Genomic DNA, 13597 nt, shown 5'->3' with positions numbered 1-13597 from the left:
GCCGCACCATTCAGACTCCGTGATAGGCTTCTGTTACCGGAAGAGGTGGGACTTGGCCGACGACTCGCAAACCACGGTATTAGCGGATTCTCTCATTGGGCGCATCGGTTTATCTCTGGCGTCCACAATTTTTAGAAGACCGGAAGTGGAGTACTGAGAGGTAGGGCCCGGAAGTGGCTGTGGTGTCTTTCCAGAAGCAATGCATTTTTTCCCCCCTTTCTATGTCAACCTCCTGTAGTCCCTGATTTTAGCTTTAAAGCTGCGCAGTGCGTGCTTTTTACCCTGTCTGTGACCCCCTGAGCCTTTTGTAGATGTAAGGTTTTCCCAATGTGAGCACCTGTTGGGCTCCTTCCTAAGTGTCTCTTTCTGTGTCACGTGGAATTTTCAGTCGTGAGGGACTCCTTGGAACTGTGCTGAGCTGCTCTGTGGTGGAGACTTGGATTTAAAAGGCTGCGTCCAGTGTGATGACCCACCAGCCCCTCCCGCCAGCCAATGCTGGCCTTGGCTGGCCCCCTCCTTGTTTGCACACTCTACATCCGGGGCTTAGACGTTCTAGGCCGTGGGGAGAGGGAAAGAACTCTGTGGTAGCTACTGGAAAGGAACGGCCCATTCCCGAGGGGATTATTTGGCTAGTATAAAACCAGTGGGTGAGAAACGATTTCACCTCTAGTTCTCTTTATGAGTTTTGTAGATACGGGGAAGATGTAATCTGATGTGTTCAATTTTATATACATTCTTGGAATGATTCTGAAGTCGGGCACTTTCCCCACTCTTCCAAGTGTATCAAAATTATGGAAATCCTGTGTGTTTAAATAATTGTTTTTTTCCTTTAGTCAGTATGGCTCTAGTATTTATTCAGAATGTTACCCATTCTTTAACTTAATGACCTAGAAGAAGTATAGAAAGCTTTAGTGAAGGAAACTGATGTGATATGTTAATTTCTAACCATTATTTAGCTGAATCATGAGAATCTAGTACTTATGGCAACACAGTACTTTTACCTAGTGCTATGCTATATGTGATTGTGTTTATTACTGCATTGTCATCCAAGATTTTATTTGAAATTATTACTACATTTTTAAAATCAGTTATACCCAACTGCTAAACCTGTTGATCAAATACTCAAGTTCAGAATCTGCATCTTAGTGGTATCAGGAGACTGCAGGACAAGGGATTTCTTTGAGTATTTGAATGGGGGACTGGGGATTAGGCCAATAGGAGAAGTGATTGTCATTGAATAGTCTCAAAATTGCTTTGTGTTATACTTACTATTTAAGTTGACTAACCATGAATGTTTCAAATGTAGACGTAGAAAATATGTTCTGAGCTCAGTAAGTTTGGGTTTTACAGTAGTGAAAGTGTTGGTAGATGTTATAACTGACTCTATTCATATAAAGATTGCTAGGTCCTACTGTTTGACACTTCAGGTTGATGTTTCTGTATGAGGTTCTGGTCCAGGCTCTAGTAAAGAGGCTAAGGTTGTTTAAGATGGTAATTGGTTTGTTGTATTTATGGGCAATTTAGGCCATAGTTTCTTATATATCTCAACTTTAGAATAGAGGCAATTAACACTTTTCAGTTCTTTGTTTTTGTTTTGTTTTGTTTTTCGAGACAGGGTTTCTCTGTATAGCCCTGACTGTCCTAGAACTCATTCTGTAGACCAGGCTGACCTCGAACTCAGAAATCCATCTGCCTGTACCTCCCAAGTGCTGGGATTAAAGGCGTGCACCACCACTGCTGGCAACACTTTTCAATTCTTAAGTTATCCATAGAAGTACATAGTGTCAGGAGGTAGAGTTGAACGTGTGTGTGTGTGTGTATACATATACATATATAAAAAATTTATTATATCCATGTAAAATAGCAAAATTAATATACCAGTGTGACCTGTGGGGAAGCTGCATGGCGATTCGGCACACAAAATCCTTGATTGTGTTTTTTGTTGCAAGTGAATGGTAATCACCATGTTAAATTCCTTTTCTTTATTTCCACTTCTAGTAGCTCTGCTGTGATTTTCATTTCTAATCATCATGGGTTAATTTACTGTTAAGAAAAGATCTTGACTGTGTTATTCAATTATGCAGACATTATTGTCTTCTCTGAATGTGGAAGAATATTTTCAATTTTCATTTCATAAAATCCAGAGTTGTATATAAAATGAGAAATTTATAGTTTTTGTAAGAGTGCATTGAGCTTAGGCCATAGTTACATATAAATTAGGCCATAATACATATAAATAATTAAAACCTGTTTGATACATTGTAAGCATTATAGTGAACATTGAATTTTCATCCTTGAGTGGAGGGCTAATGATGGAAAATTGTTTGATTGTTAGATGCTATTTATACAATAAAAAGTTTAAAATTCATTTAGTTTCTTATGCAGCCAGGCCACTTTCTCTACATTTCCCATTTGTTTTTGATTTCTGATACTGATATTATTTGAGGTTTCTTTTTTTTCCTCCAATTTTTTATTAGGTATTTACTTCATTTACATTTCAAATGCTATCCTGAAAGTCCCATATACCCTCACCCCTCACCCCGCTTTCCTATCCACCAACTCCCACTTCTTGGCCCTGGTGTTTCCCCTGTACAATAGTGTCTGCATTTGGTGGCTGATAATGGGATGGACGGCTGGGTGGGGCAGTGTCTGGATGGTCCATCCTTTCCTCTCAGCTCCAGTTGGAACATGCCCAGGAGAGGTATTGCGGGATCCTCCGGTAGTACAATGTCCAATTTTCTGAGGAACTGCCAGACTGATTTCCAGAGTGGTTATACAAGCTTGCAATCCCACCAGCAATGGAGAATTGTTCCTCTTTCTCCACAACCTCACCAGCATCTGCTGTCACCTGAATTTTTGATCTTAGCCATTCTGACTGGTGTGAGGTGGAATCTCAGGGTTGTTTTGATTTGCATTTCCCTGATAATTAAGGATGTTGAACATTTTTTCAGGTACTTCTCAGCCATTCGATATTCCTCAGTTGCAAATGCTTTGTTTAGCTCTGTGCCCCATTTTTTAATGGGATTATTTAGTTTTCTGGAGTCCATCTTCTTGATAGGTATATATATTGGATATTAGTCCCCTATCTGATAAAGGATTGGTAAAGATCCTTTCCCAATCTGTTGGTGGCCTTTTTGTCTTATTGACAGTGTCTTTGGCCTTCAGAAGCTTTGCAATTTTATGAGGTCCCATTTGTCAATCTTACATCTCAATCTTACAGCACAAGCCATTGCTGTTCTATTCAGGAATTTTGCCCCTGTGTCCATATTTTCAAGGCTCCCCACTTTCTCCTCTATAAGTTTCAGTGTCTCTGGTTTTATGTGGAGTTCCTTGATCCACTTAGATTTGACCTTAGTACAAGGAGATAGGAATGGATCAATTCGCATTCTTCTACATGATAACCCCCAGTTGTGTCAGCTCCTCTTGTTGAAAATGGTGTCTTTTCCACTGGATGGTTTTAGCTTCCTTGTCAAAGATCAAGTGACCATAGGTGTGTGGGTTCATTTCTGGGTCTTCAATTCTATTCCATTGGTCTACTGGTCTGTCTCTATACCAGTACCATGCAGTTTTTATCACAATTGCTCTGTAGTACAGCTTTAGGTCAGGCATGGTGATTCCACCAGAGATTCTTTTATCCTTGAGAAGAAAGAGTTTTTGCTATCCTAGGTTTTTTTTTTATTCCAGATGAATTAGCAAATTGCCCTTTCTAACTCAGTGAAGAATTGAGTTGGAATTTTGATGGGGATTGCATTAAATCTGTAGATTGCTTTCTGCAAGATAGCCATTTTCACTATATTGATCCTTCTAATCCATGAGCATGGGAGATCTTTCCATCTTCTGAGATCTTTTTTGATTTCTTTCTTCAGAGACTTGAAGTTCTTATCATACAGATCTTTCACTCCTTAGTTAGAGTCACGCCAAGGTATTTTATATTACTTCTGACTATTGTGAAGGGTGTTGTTTCCCTAATTTCTTTCTCAGCCCGTTTATCCTTTGTGTAGAGAAAGGCCACTGATTTGTTTGAGTTAATTTTATATCCAGCTACTTCACCGAAGCTCTTTATTAGGTTTAGGAGTTCTCTGGTTGAATTTTTAGGATCACTTATATATACTATCTTATTATCTGCAAATAGTGATATTTTGACTTCTTCTTTTTCAAGTTTAACCCATTGATCTCCTTTTGTTGTCAAATTACTCTGGCTAGGACTTCAAGTACAATGTTGAATAATAGGTAGGGAGAAAGTGGGCAGCATTTTCTAGTCCCTGATTTTATTGGGATTGCTTCAAGTTCCTCTCCATTTAGTTTGATGTTGGCTACTGGTTTGATATATGCTGCTTTTATTATGGTTAGTTATGGGCCTTGAATTTCTAATCTTTCCAAGACTTTTATCCTGAATGGGTTTTGGATTATGTTAAATGCTTTCTCAGCATCTAACGAGATGATCATGTGTTTTTTGTCTTTGAGTTTGTTTATATAGTGGTTTATGTTAACGGATTTTCATATATTAAACCATCCCTGGATCCCTGGGATGAAGCTTACTTGATCATGAGGGATGATCTTTTTGATGTGTTCTTGGATTCTGTTTGTATTTTTGTATCCATATTTTTAAGGGAAATTGGTCTGAAGTTCTGTATCTATGTTGGGTGTTTATGTGGTTTAGGTATCAGAGTAATTGTGGCTTCATAGAATGAATTGGGTAGAGTACTTTCTGTTTCTATTTTGTGGAATAGTTTGAGGAGAATTGGAAATAGGTCCTTTTTGAAGGTCTGATAGAACTCTCCACTACACCCATCTGGTCCTGGGCTTTTTTTGGATGGGAGAATATTGATGACTGCTTCTATTTCTTTAGGGGAAATGGGACTGTTTATACATTAATCTGATCCTGATTTAACTTTGGTGGCTGGTATCTGTCTAGGAAGTTGTCCATTTTACCCATTTTTTCTAGCTTTGTTGAGTACAGCCTTTTGTAGAAGGATCTGATGATGTTTTGGATTTCTCCAGGTTCTGTTGTTATGTCTCCCTTTTCATGTCTGATTTTGTTGATTAGGATGCTGTCCCTGTGCCCTCTAGTTAGTCTGTCTAAGGGTTTATCTATCTTGTTGATTTTCTCAAAGAACCAGGTCCTGGTTTGGCTGATTCTTTGTACAGTTCTTTTTGTTTCCACTTGGTTTATTTTAGCCCTGAGTTTGATTATTTCCTGCCTTCCACTCCTCTTTGGTGAATTTGCTTCCTTTTGTTCCCTGAGTTTTTATCTGTACTGTTAAGCTGCTAGTGTATGCTCTCCCTAGTTTCTTTTTGGCGGCTTTCAGAGCTATGAGTTTTCCTCTTAGGACTGCTTTCATGGTGTCCCATCAGTTTGGGTATGTTGTGGCTTCATTTTCTTTAAACTCTAAAAAGTCCTTAATCTCTTTCCTTATTTCTTACTTGACCAAGTTATCATTGAGCAGACTGTTGTTCAGCTCCCACTTGAATGTTGGCTTTCTATGATTTATGTAGTTATCAAAGATCACCCTTAGTCCGTTGTGTTTTGATGGAAGGCATGGGATAATTTCAATATTTTTGTACATGTTAAGACCTGTTTTGTGACCAATTATATGGTCAATTTTGGAGAATGTATCGTGAGGTGCTGAGAAGATGGTATCTTTTTGTTTTAGGATAAAATGTTCTGTAGATATCTGTTAAATTCATTTGTTTCATAACTCCTGTTAGTTTCAATGTGTCTGTTTAGTTTCTGTTTTCAGGATCTGTCCATTGATGAGAGTATGGCGTTGAAGTCTCCCACTATTATTGTGTGTGGTGCATTGTGTGCTTTGAGCTTTACTAAAGTTCTCTTAATGAGTGTCGATGCCCTTGCATTAGGAGCATAAATATGCAGAATTGAGAGTTCATCTTGAAAGATTTTATCTTTGATGAGTATGAAGTGCCCCTACTTGTCTTTTTTGATAACTTTGGGCTGGAAGTCGATTTTATTCAATATTAGAATGGGTACTCCTGCTTGTTTCTTCAGACTGTTTGCTTGGAAAATTGTTTTCTATCCTTTTACTCTGAGGTAGTGTCTGTCTTTGTCCTGAGGTGGGTGTCCTGTATGAAGCAAAATGTTGGGTCCTGTTTATGTAGCCAGTCTGTTAGTGTGTGTCTTTTTATTGGGAAATTGAGTCATTGATATTAAGAGATATTAAGGAAAAGTAATTGTTGCTTCCTGTTATTTTTGTTGTTAGAGATTCTGTTTCTGCAACTATCTTGATTTAGGTTTTTTTTTTTTTTTATTACGTATTTTCTTCAATTACATTTACAATGCTATCCCAACCACCCCCCCACCCCCACTCCCCTACCCACCCATTCCCATTTTTTGGCCCTGGCATTCCCCTGTACTGGGGCATATAACGTTTGCCTGACCAATGGGCCTCTCTTTCCAGTGATGGCCGACTAGGCCATCTTTTGATACATATGCAGCTAGAGTCAAGAGCTCTGGGGTACTGGTTAGTTCATAATGTTGTTCCTCCGATAGGGTTGCAGATCGCTTTAGCTCCTTGGATACTTTCTCTAGCTCCTCCATTGGGGGCCCTGTGATCCATCCAATAGTTGACTGTGAGCATCCACTTCTGTGTTTGCTAGGCCCCAGCCTAGTCTCACAAGGGACAGCTATATCACCGTCCTTGCAACAAAGGCTTGCTAGTGTATGCAATGGTGTCATCGCTTGGAGGCTAATTATGGGATGGATCCCTGGATATGGCAGTCTCTAGATGGACCATCCTTTTGTCTCAGCTCCAAACTTTGTCTCTGTAACTCCTTCCATGGGTGATTGTTTCCAATTCTATGAATGAGCAAAGTGTCCACACTTTGGTCTTCATTCTTCTTCAGTTTCATATGTTTTACATATTGTACCTTATTTGTTAAAGGATTACTTTTTTGCTTTTTCTAGGGCATAATTTCCCTCCCTGTGTTGGAGTTTTCCCTTTATTATCCTTTGAAGGGCTGGATTCGTGGAAAGATATTGTGTGAATTTGGTTTTATCATGGAATACTTTGGTTTCTCCATTTATGGTAATTGAGAGTTTTGTTGGGTATAGTAGACTGGGCTGTCATTTATGTTCTCTAATGGTCTGTATAACATCTGTCCAGGATCTTCTGGCTTTCATAGTCTCTGTGAGATGTCTGGTGTAATTCTAATAGGCCTGCCTTTATATGTTACTTGACCTTTTCCCCTTACTGCTTTTAATATTCTATCTTTAGTTAGTGCATTGTTGTTCTGATTATTATGTGTCGGGAGAAATTTCTTTTCTGGTCCAGTCTATTTGAAGTTCTGTAGGCTTCTTGTATGTTAATGGTCACCTCTTTCTTTAGTTTAGGGAATTTTTTTTCTATGATTTTGTTGAAGATATTTACTGGCCCTGTATGTTGAAAATCTTCATTCTCATCTATACCTATTATCTATAGGTTTGGTCTTCTCATTGTGTCCTGGATTTCCTGGATGTTTTGAGTTAGGATCTTTTTGCATTTTGCATTTTCCTTGATTGTTGTGTCTATGTTTTCTATGGAATCTTCTGCACCTGCTATTCTCTCTTCCATCTCTTGTATTCTGTTGCTGATGCTCACATCTGTGGTTCTTGCTTTCTTTCCTAGGATTTCTATCTCTAGAATTGTCTCAGTTTGGGTTTTCTTTATTGTTTCTACTTCCATTTTTTGATCATGGATGGTTTTGTTCCATTCTACCACCTGTTTGGTTGTGTTTTCTTGTAATTCTTTAAGGGCTTTTTTTGTTTGTTTGTTTCCTCTTTAATAATTTCTGTTTAGCAGTGTTTTCCTTTTATTCTTTGAGGGATTTTCGTGTTTCCTCTTTATGGACTTCTACTTGTTTAGCAGTGTTGTCCTGTATTTCTTCAAGGGAGTTATTAATGCCCTTCTTAAACTCCTCTACCAGCATCATGAGATATGATTTTAAATCCGAATCTTGGTTTTCGGGTGTGTTGGGGTATCCAGAACTCTCTGTGGTGGGTATACTGGGTTCTGATGATGCCCAGTGGTCTTGGTTTCTGTTAGTAAGCTTCTTAAGTTTGCCTTTCCCCATCTGGTAATCTCTGGTGTTAGATGTTCTAGCTGTCTCTGGCTGGAGCTTGTTCCTTTTATGATTCTGTTAACTCTGTCAGCACTCCTGGCTGTCCAACTCTCTCCTGAGTCCCAGTGGTCAGAGCATTCTCTGCAGGCAAGCCTTCCTCTTACAGGGAAGGTGCACAGAGGTCTGAAGCTCTGACCCACCTCCTGGCTGAAGTTGAACACCCAAAGGACTCTGTCCAAGAAGTTCTCTTGCTTCTGTGGCCTGGGAGCTCTCCTGTGTGGAATGTTCTCTGAGAGACCGGGGATACAAGATGGCGTTCTCACCTGAGTCCCGGAATTAGAGCCCTCTCTGGAGGTTGACTCTTCTCAATGATCCTAAGATCATGGGTGTGCTAGGGAGCCTGCAGTATGGAGCGTCCCCTGGAGACTTGGGACTGACTGCTGAGATGGCATGGGGTTGGCTCTGACCGGAATCTTATTTCTCTTTTAATGTGATTTCTAGGGCCAAATTCACAACCTTTTCTTACTATCTCCTTGGTTTCTACTTTTAGTCTTGCTCTACTGAATCCTTTATTCTTCCAAAGCATTTATTTTTCAAGTGTTCTATTCATTGTTTTAATGTTCCATTCCTTTCTGTGTCTCCTTTAGATAATCTCAAAACTCTTAACTTTGTATATTCTATCAATGATTTACATATTCATATTTCTCATTCCTCTCTGTAATTCTACATTCTTCTATCCACTTGTCTACCAGAACATCAATATTTGTAATTTAAAATTTTTATTTTGAAAATACTGTGTATTTGTATATATGCACTGTTTTATGTGTGTGCATGTAAGTATATGTATGTATGTATATATGTCCATATAGATACAGGAACCCATGGAGGTGAGAAGAGGATGTTAGACTGCCTTGATGTAGAGCTAGGTAGTTATGAGCTGCCTTATGTCAGTGCTTGGAACCCCATCTAAGTCCCCTGTAATAACAGCAAGTGCACTCACCACTATTCTTCTCTGTATCCACACTGTTTGTAGTATTAAAGGATAGTGCAAACATTCCTGTTGTAGTTAGGGTTTCTGTCGCTGTGAAGAGACACCATAATGGCAGCAACTCATATAAAGGAAAACATTTCATTGGGGCTGACCTACATGTTCAGAAGTTTAGGTCATTGTAGTCATGAATTGCCTACAGAAACATGGCTATCTGTAGACAGACATGGTGATAGAGAAGGAACCAAGAGTTTTACTCTGAATTAGTAGACAGCAGGAAGAGAGAGACATTGGGCCTGACTTGAGCATTTGAAATGTCAAAGTCTACTCCCAGTTATACACTTTCTTTAACAAGGCCACACTGTCTAATAGTTTCACTTCCTGGTGACCAAGCATTCAAATCTAAAGACTATGGGGCCATTCCTATTCAAACCACTATAATCCCCAAATGAATACCTTTTCTCCAGTACTTACATGTATTATATATTTTCATCTTGGTTAAAGGCACTAGTGTGCAGGTAGTTTTTGTGTTAATTCTTTGGAGTTACTCTTTAATCCTGCCATTCTTTTATATTGAGTTAAGTCCATCACCAAATCTTCACTCTGTCAATGAAACGTATCTGGAATCTCTCAGTCTCTACTGATTTTCTCTTGCTTGGATTTTTCTTCTATTAGACTTTTGCATGTTCTGTCTCTGTCTCTGTCTCCCTTGGCATGGATTACACAATTAGAGTTTTTGCTTGTTCCTACTTTTTGTTTCTTTTTTTAGTCTTTGCCTCACAATATTGGTCAGACTACTGCTTTAAATATATCTTAAAATTATTTTAGGTAAGTATATCATCTTACCTTGAAGAGTACATCTTAGAAGAGAATAAGAACATCAATAGAAAAATTGTGACTTTCAAGTAGAACCTGAGGTTCATTGTAATGCATCAGTGTTGATAATGTGGCATTTATTAAGTTCAAACTGTTTATACCTCTTTTCTCTTCTAATTTAAACAGTCAGACTATTCTCACATTAGGTATCACCTGTCCAGTTCACATATAGTCTTTCCTAATTGAAAAATATGCTCAGAACTGAAATCTATTGGAATCATGTGTGGAAAAGGAATAAGACTTGCGTTGCCTACCCCAAACCAACCTCCCATAACTGTACCTATTTACCTGCCTGTTTACTAATGGCAAACAAGAGAATGAGCAACATTGGGAGACAAGAGAAATGAGAATCAATATTGAGGAGAAAACCCTGTACAATGTCACAAGTTGTTACTACCTACAGTTGAGCCACATACACAAAATTCTAAGAGTCATAGACTACCAAAGTTAACATTTTAGTCAAACAACAGCAACTTTATGGGGTTTACATAATAATAAACTGTTTTAATAGCACATGAGCACTTAAATTCCTAATTAGATGAGTAATTACATACTTAGGTTCCGTGCACTGTATCCCTGAATACATTCTAGGGACAAGTCCTAACACCCTTGTGTTCTTTTGGTGATACATTTTCAAGCTGTACTGAACTATTGTACCCAAATCTTAATAAAGCCCTATTTTCTTTCATAAAAGTATAAGTTCTAGGGTCTTCTGAGCTATGCAGATAAAAAACCAACATCTAACCAACCAACCAACCAATAAAACAACAAAACAACAGTAACAACACCCCTCCCCCCAGCCCTCTGTCACCCAAAAGGGGTTGGGTAGATGGCTCAGTTAGTAAGGGCATTTGGACTATAAGCATTAAGACTCTAGTTCAAATCCAGCAACCTCATTAGTAGCAGAGCACAGCTGAGAGTCCCTATAGTCAAAGCTTTGTGGGCTAACGGCAGGCAGATCCTAAGTATTCTAGCATAAAAAAACATCAGCTGCTGCTTTAGTGAGAGACCTCAAGTCAGGCAATAAGAGAGAAAGAGAGAGCGCAATAGAGAAGATCCCCTAAGATCCGTTCTGACCTCTGCATGGGTATACATGGGCTCACTTGTGTTCATGTACCACACATGAAGTAAATACAGTGCAGTGGTTGTGATATAAATCTGCCCTTTTGCCTAAAAATTCTGTATGTTCCTGTTTTTGAATTTTTAAAAATATAAGGCTTTAAATAGCTGTCATCATACTTTTGCTTTGCAATTACATTTTCTTTTCAACTTTCTAAAAGTAAAGTCTAGCAAAATAGTATAAGCCAGAATGCACTTGTAGATTATTAACAGCTGCTTCTGTATAGTAATTTTTATTGTGAATTCCCTTTAGGCATCAGCCCGTTTTTCTTGACTAGGGGCCACGCAAGTGATTGCTTCATTAGAGACTTGAGTTTATCCCCTTCTAGTCTGTATGTACAACTCCTTGGCAAAGCTGCAGAATTTGGACATCTGCAGTCCAAGCAGCTTGAAGAGAAGCCATCACTGACTATTAAGAGAAGGAAAAGAAGCTCAAGTTCAAAATGGTGTTATCAATGATACAGTGTTGTAACTAACTTGAGCTGACCTAAGCGCTGGCTTCTGCCACGTTCCTTATCAGCATCCAAAAGGGCATACAAAATGCTTTGTAAACTAATTTAAAAAGTGTCTTGTTCATTCAGAAGCAACTGTGAATGGTATTTGTTCAGACCAAGATCACATCAATTGCACACCAGCCAACAACGTATTAGTCTTCTAAGAGAGAGGCCATGTATCAAAGACACAAAGTACTAAAGATAAGCTTCTCAATTCTCAACTGTTCTGAGCTCTCAATAAAGCTACTGATGTACAAATTGGGGTGGAACCCAAGTGGTTCCACCTGCAGGCCCCTCTTAGATCCCTGGCTTTGGCTGAGAGAGGTGCTGACACTAATGTGCCCTTTAGCACTCTTAGGAAACAAAACATGGCCTCTTACAGCCTCAGTCAATCAGCAGCTCTGAAGAGGCTTCCACTCATTTTCTCCAAGTAGTTCTGGGGCAGAACACTGGCTATTTCTCTGTACAAGGCTGATAGGAGCAAAAATATGGTTGATTTGCTCTGAGCCTTAAAAGAATTTTGGACTCTTTCATGTGTTCTTGTGGTTGACTCAGATATTTTTATTTGGTATTTAATGAGTAGGTAGTCTTAGTAAAGTGATGAATTATTTAACCATTTAGCTCAAATGTAGATTATCAAGACCTAATTTAGATAATAATTTTTGAGACTCAGACTTCTTACAGAATACAGAGTTATGTGAGTGTGCTTATTAAATATGGGTCACATGTCTTGCTTCACCAGCAGGTATACTAAAGTTGGAGTGGTGTGTTTCACAGTCCATCCCAAACTTCAGTCCTCAAACAGTACTTCTTTAAAGGAAAATTAGCTTAATTTTATAAAGTTTTAAATTAATAAGAAAATTAGAAGATAATTGTACTGTTACAATTAAAATATATTTTTAGAATTGATATGATCCATGTATATCTTTTGAACATTATTGAGCTTAAAACCCTTCATGTTATTGTGAAATAATGTCTGACTGACAGGCATCTGGAATATTGAATTTTAAATGATTTTGTCTCTATATTTAGGAATTTAAAAAAGCAATGGAACAGCCTGCTTTTTGAGTGCTGGAATTTTCTTGCACTGAGTTAATCCTAATAATAGCCATGGCTCTGCAGGTATGTGTGAGAAGAAATAATTGTCTGGGTGCACACGAGTGTGTGTGTGTGTTTGTGTGTGTGTGTGTGTGTGTGTGTGTGTGTGTGTGTACATGCATATCTCTATGTGTCCTGCTGTGTAATGTTTTTGTGAAAGTCTTTAGAAACAAAATATGGCATTCTAAAAGTATTTTTAATAACCTCACCGCCAAACACAAAATAAGATATTCTTCTTTTTGTTTGCCTTATTTTTATCATTATGTTGATGTATATGTGTGGGCATGCGCCTGAAGGCTTGAGGTTAAGCTTAGATGTTATTCCTCCCTCTGCATCTTTATTTTTGAGGCAATATTTTTCATTAGACAAGTCTGTCTGGCTGGCCAGTGAGCCCCAGAAATTGCCGGTTTCTGCAACGCTTCTGTTGGAAGCACTTTATCAACTAAATTCTCTCTACATCCCCCACTAGGGTTTCAATCCACATGAATTATGTGCTCCTGAGTTAGAGAGGTAGCTCATCCAAGTGATAGCCTAGGACTCAAGTATCATTGGGTTCCTTCCCTAACACTACAGAATACTGGGTGTAATGTTATATGCTTGTGATCATAAATATTGAGAGATTGAGGTAGGGGATTCAGATAAGTAAGTCATTTACAGGTACATTGCAAATTCAACTTTGAGGACAGCGAGGATGAAAGATTTTAATATAAGGGGAAAATCATGAAAACCCTTCAAGAGGTACCTATAGGTATGGATTTCTGAAAATGACTCTAGTAATTCAGGAAGTAATCCCAAGAGCTGACAAAGGAGATTGCAGTTCATTCAAATGCTTCTGTAGAACAGAAGAGAATATAGAATGAAGAGCCAGCCCCAGATTAGGGGAATACAATTGAGAGCTGCATGTTTGATGTAAGATTAATTTATAGAATATATAAAGAACCCAATAAATACCAAAATGCAAGACAAC

General features: G+C 38.5%; 1 protein-coding gene across 4 annotated transcripts in view; it reads left to right on the top strand.

The window, feature by feature from the left end:
- The first annotated feature begins 48 nt into the window (after positions 1–48).
- Xrcc4 (X-ray repair complementing defective repair in Chinese hamster cells 4) overlaps positions 49–13597 on the top strand; it is a 240695-nt gene continuing 227146 nt past the window's right edge. The window contains exon 1 of one of the 4 annotated variants that reach the window (NM_028012.4): positions 49–160. The gene's annotated coding sequence lies outside the window, so the exon portion shown is untranslated. The other 3 variants (XM_006517041.4, XM_006517043.4, XM_006517042.2) reach the window with 3 other exon arrangements.

The sequence above is a fragment of the Mus musculus genome, chromosome 13, assembly GCF_000001635.26.
Source record: "Mus musculus strain C57BL/6J chromosome 13, GRCm38.p6 C57BL/6J".
NCBI classification, from domain to species: domain Eukaryota; kingdom Metazoa; phylum Chordata; class Mammalia; order Rodentia; family Muridae; genus Mus; species Mus musculus.
This window is presented reverse-complemented; position numbering and strand designations above follow the sequence as displayed.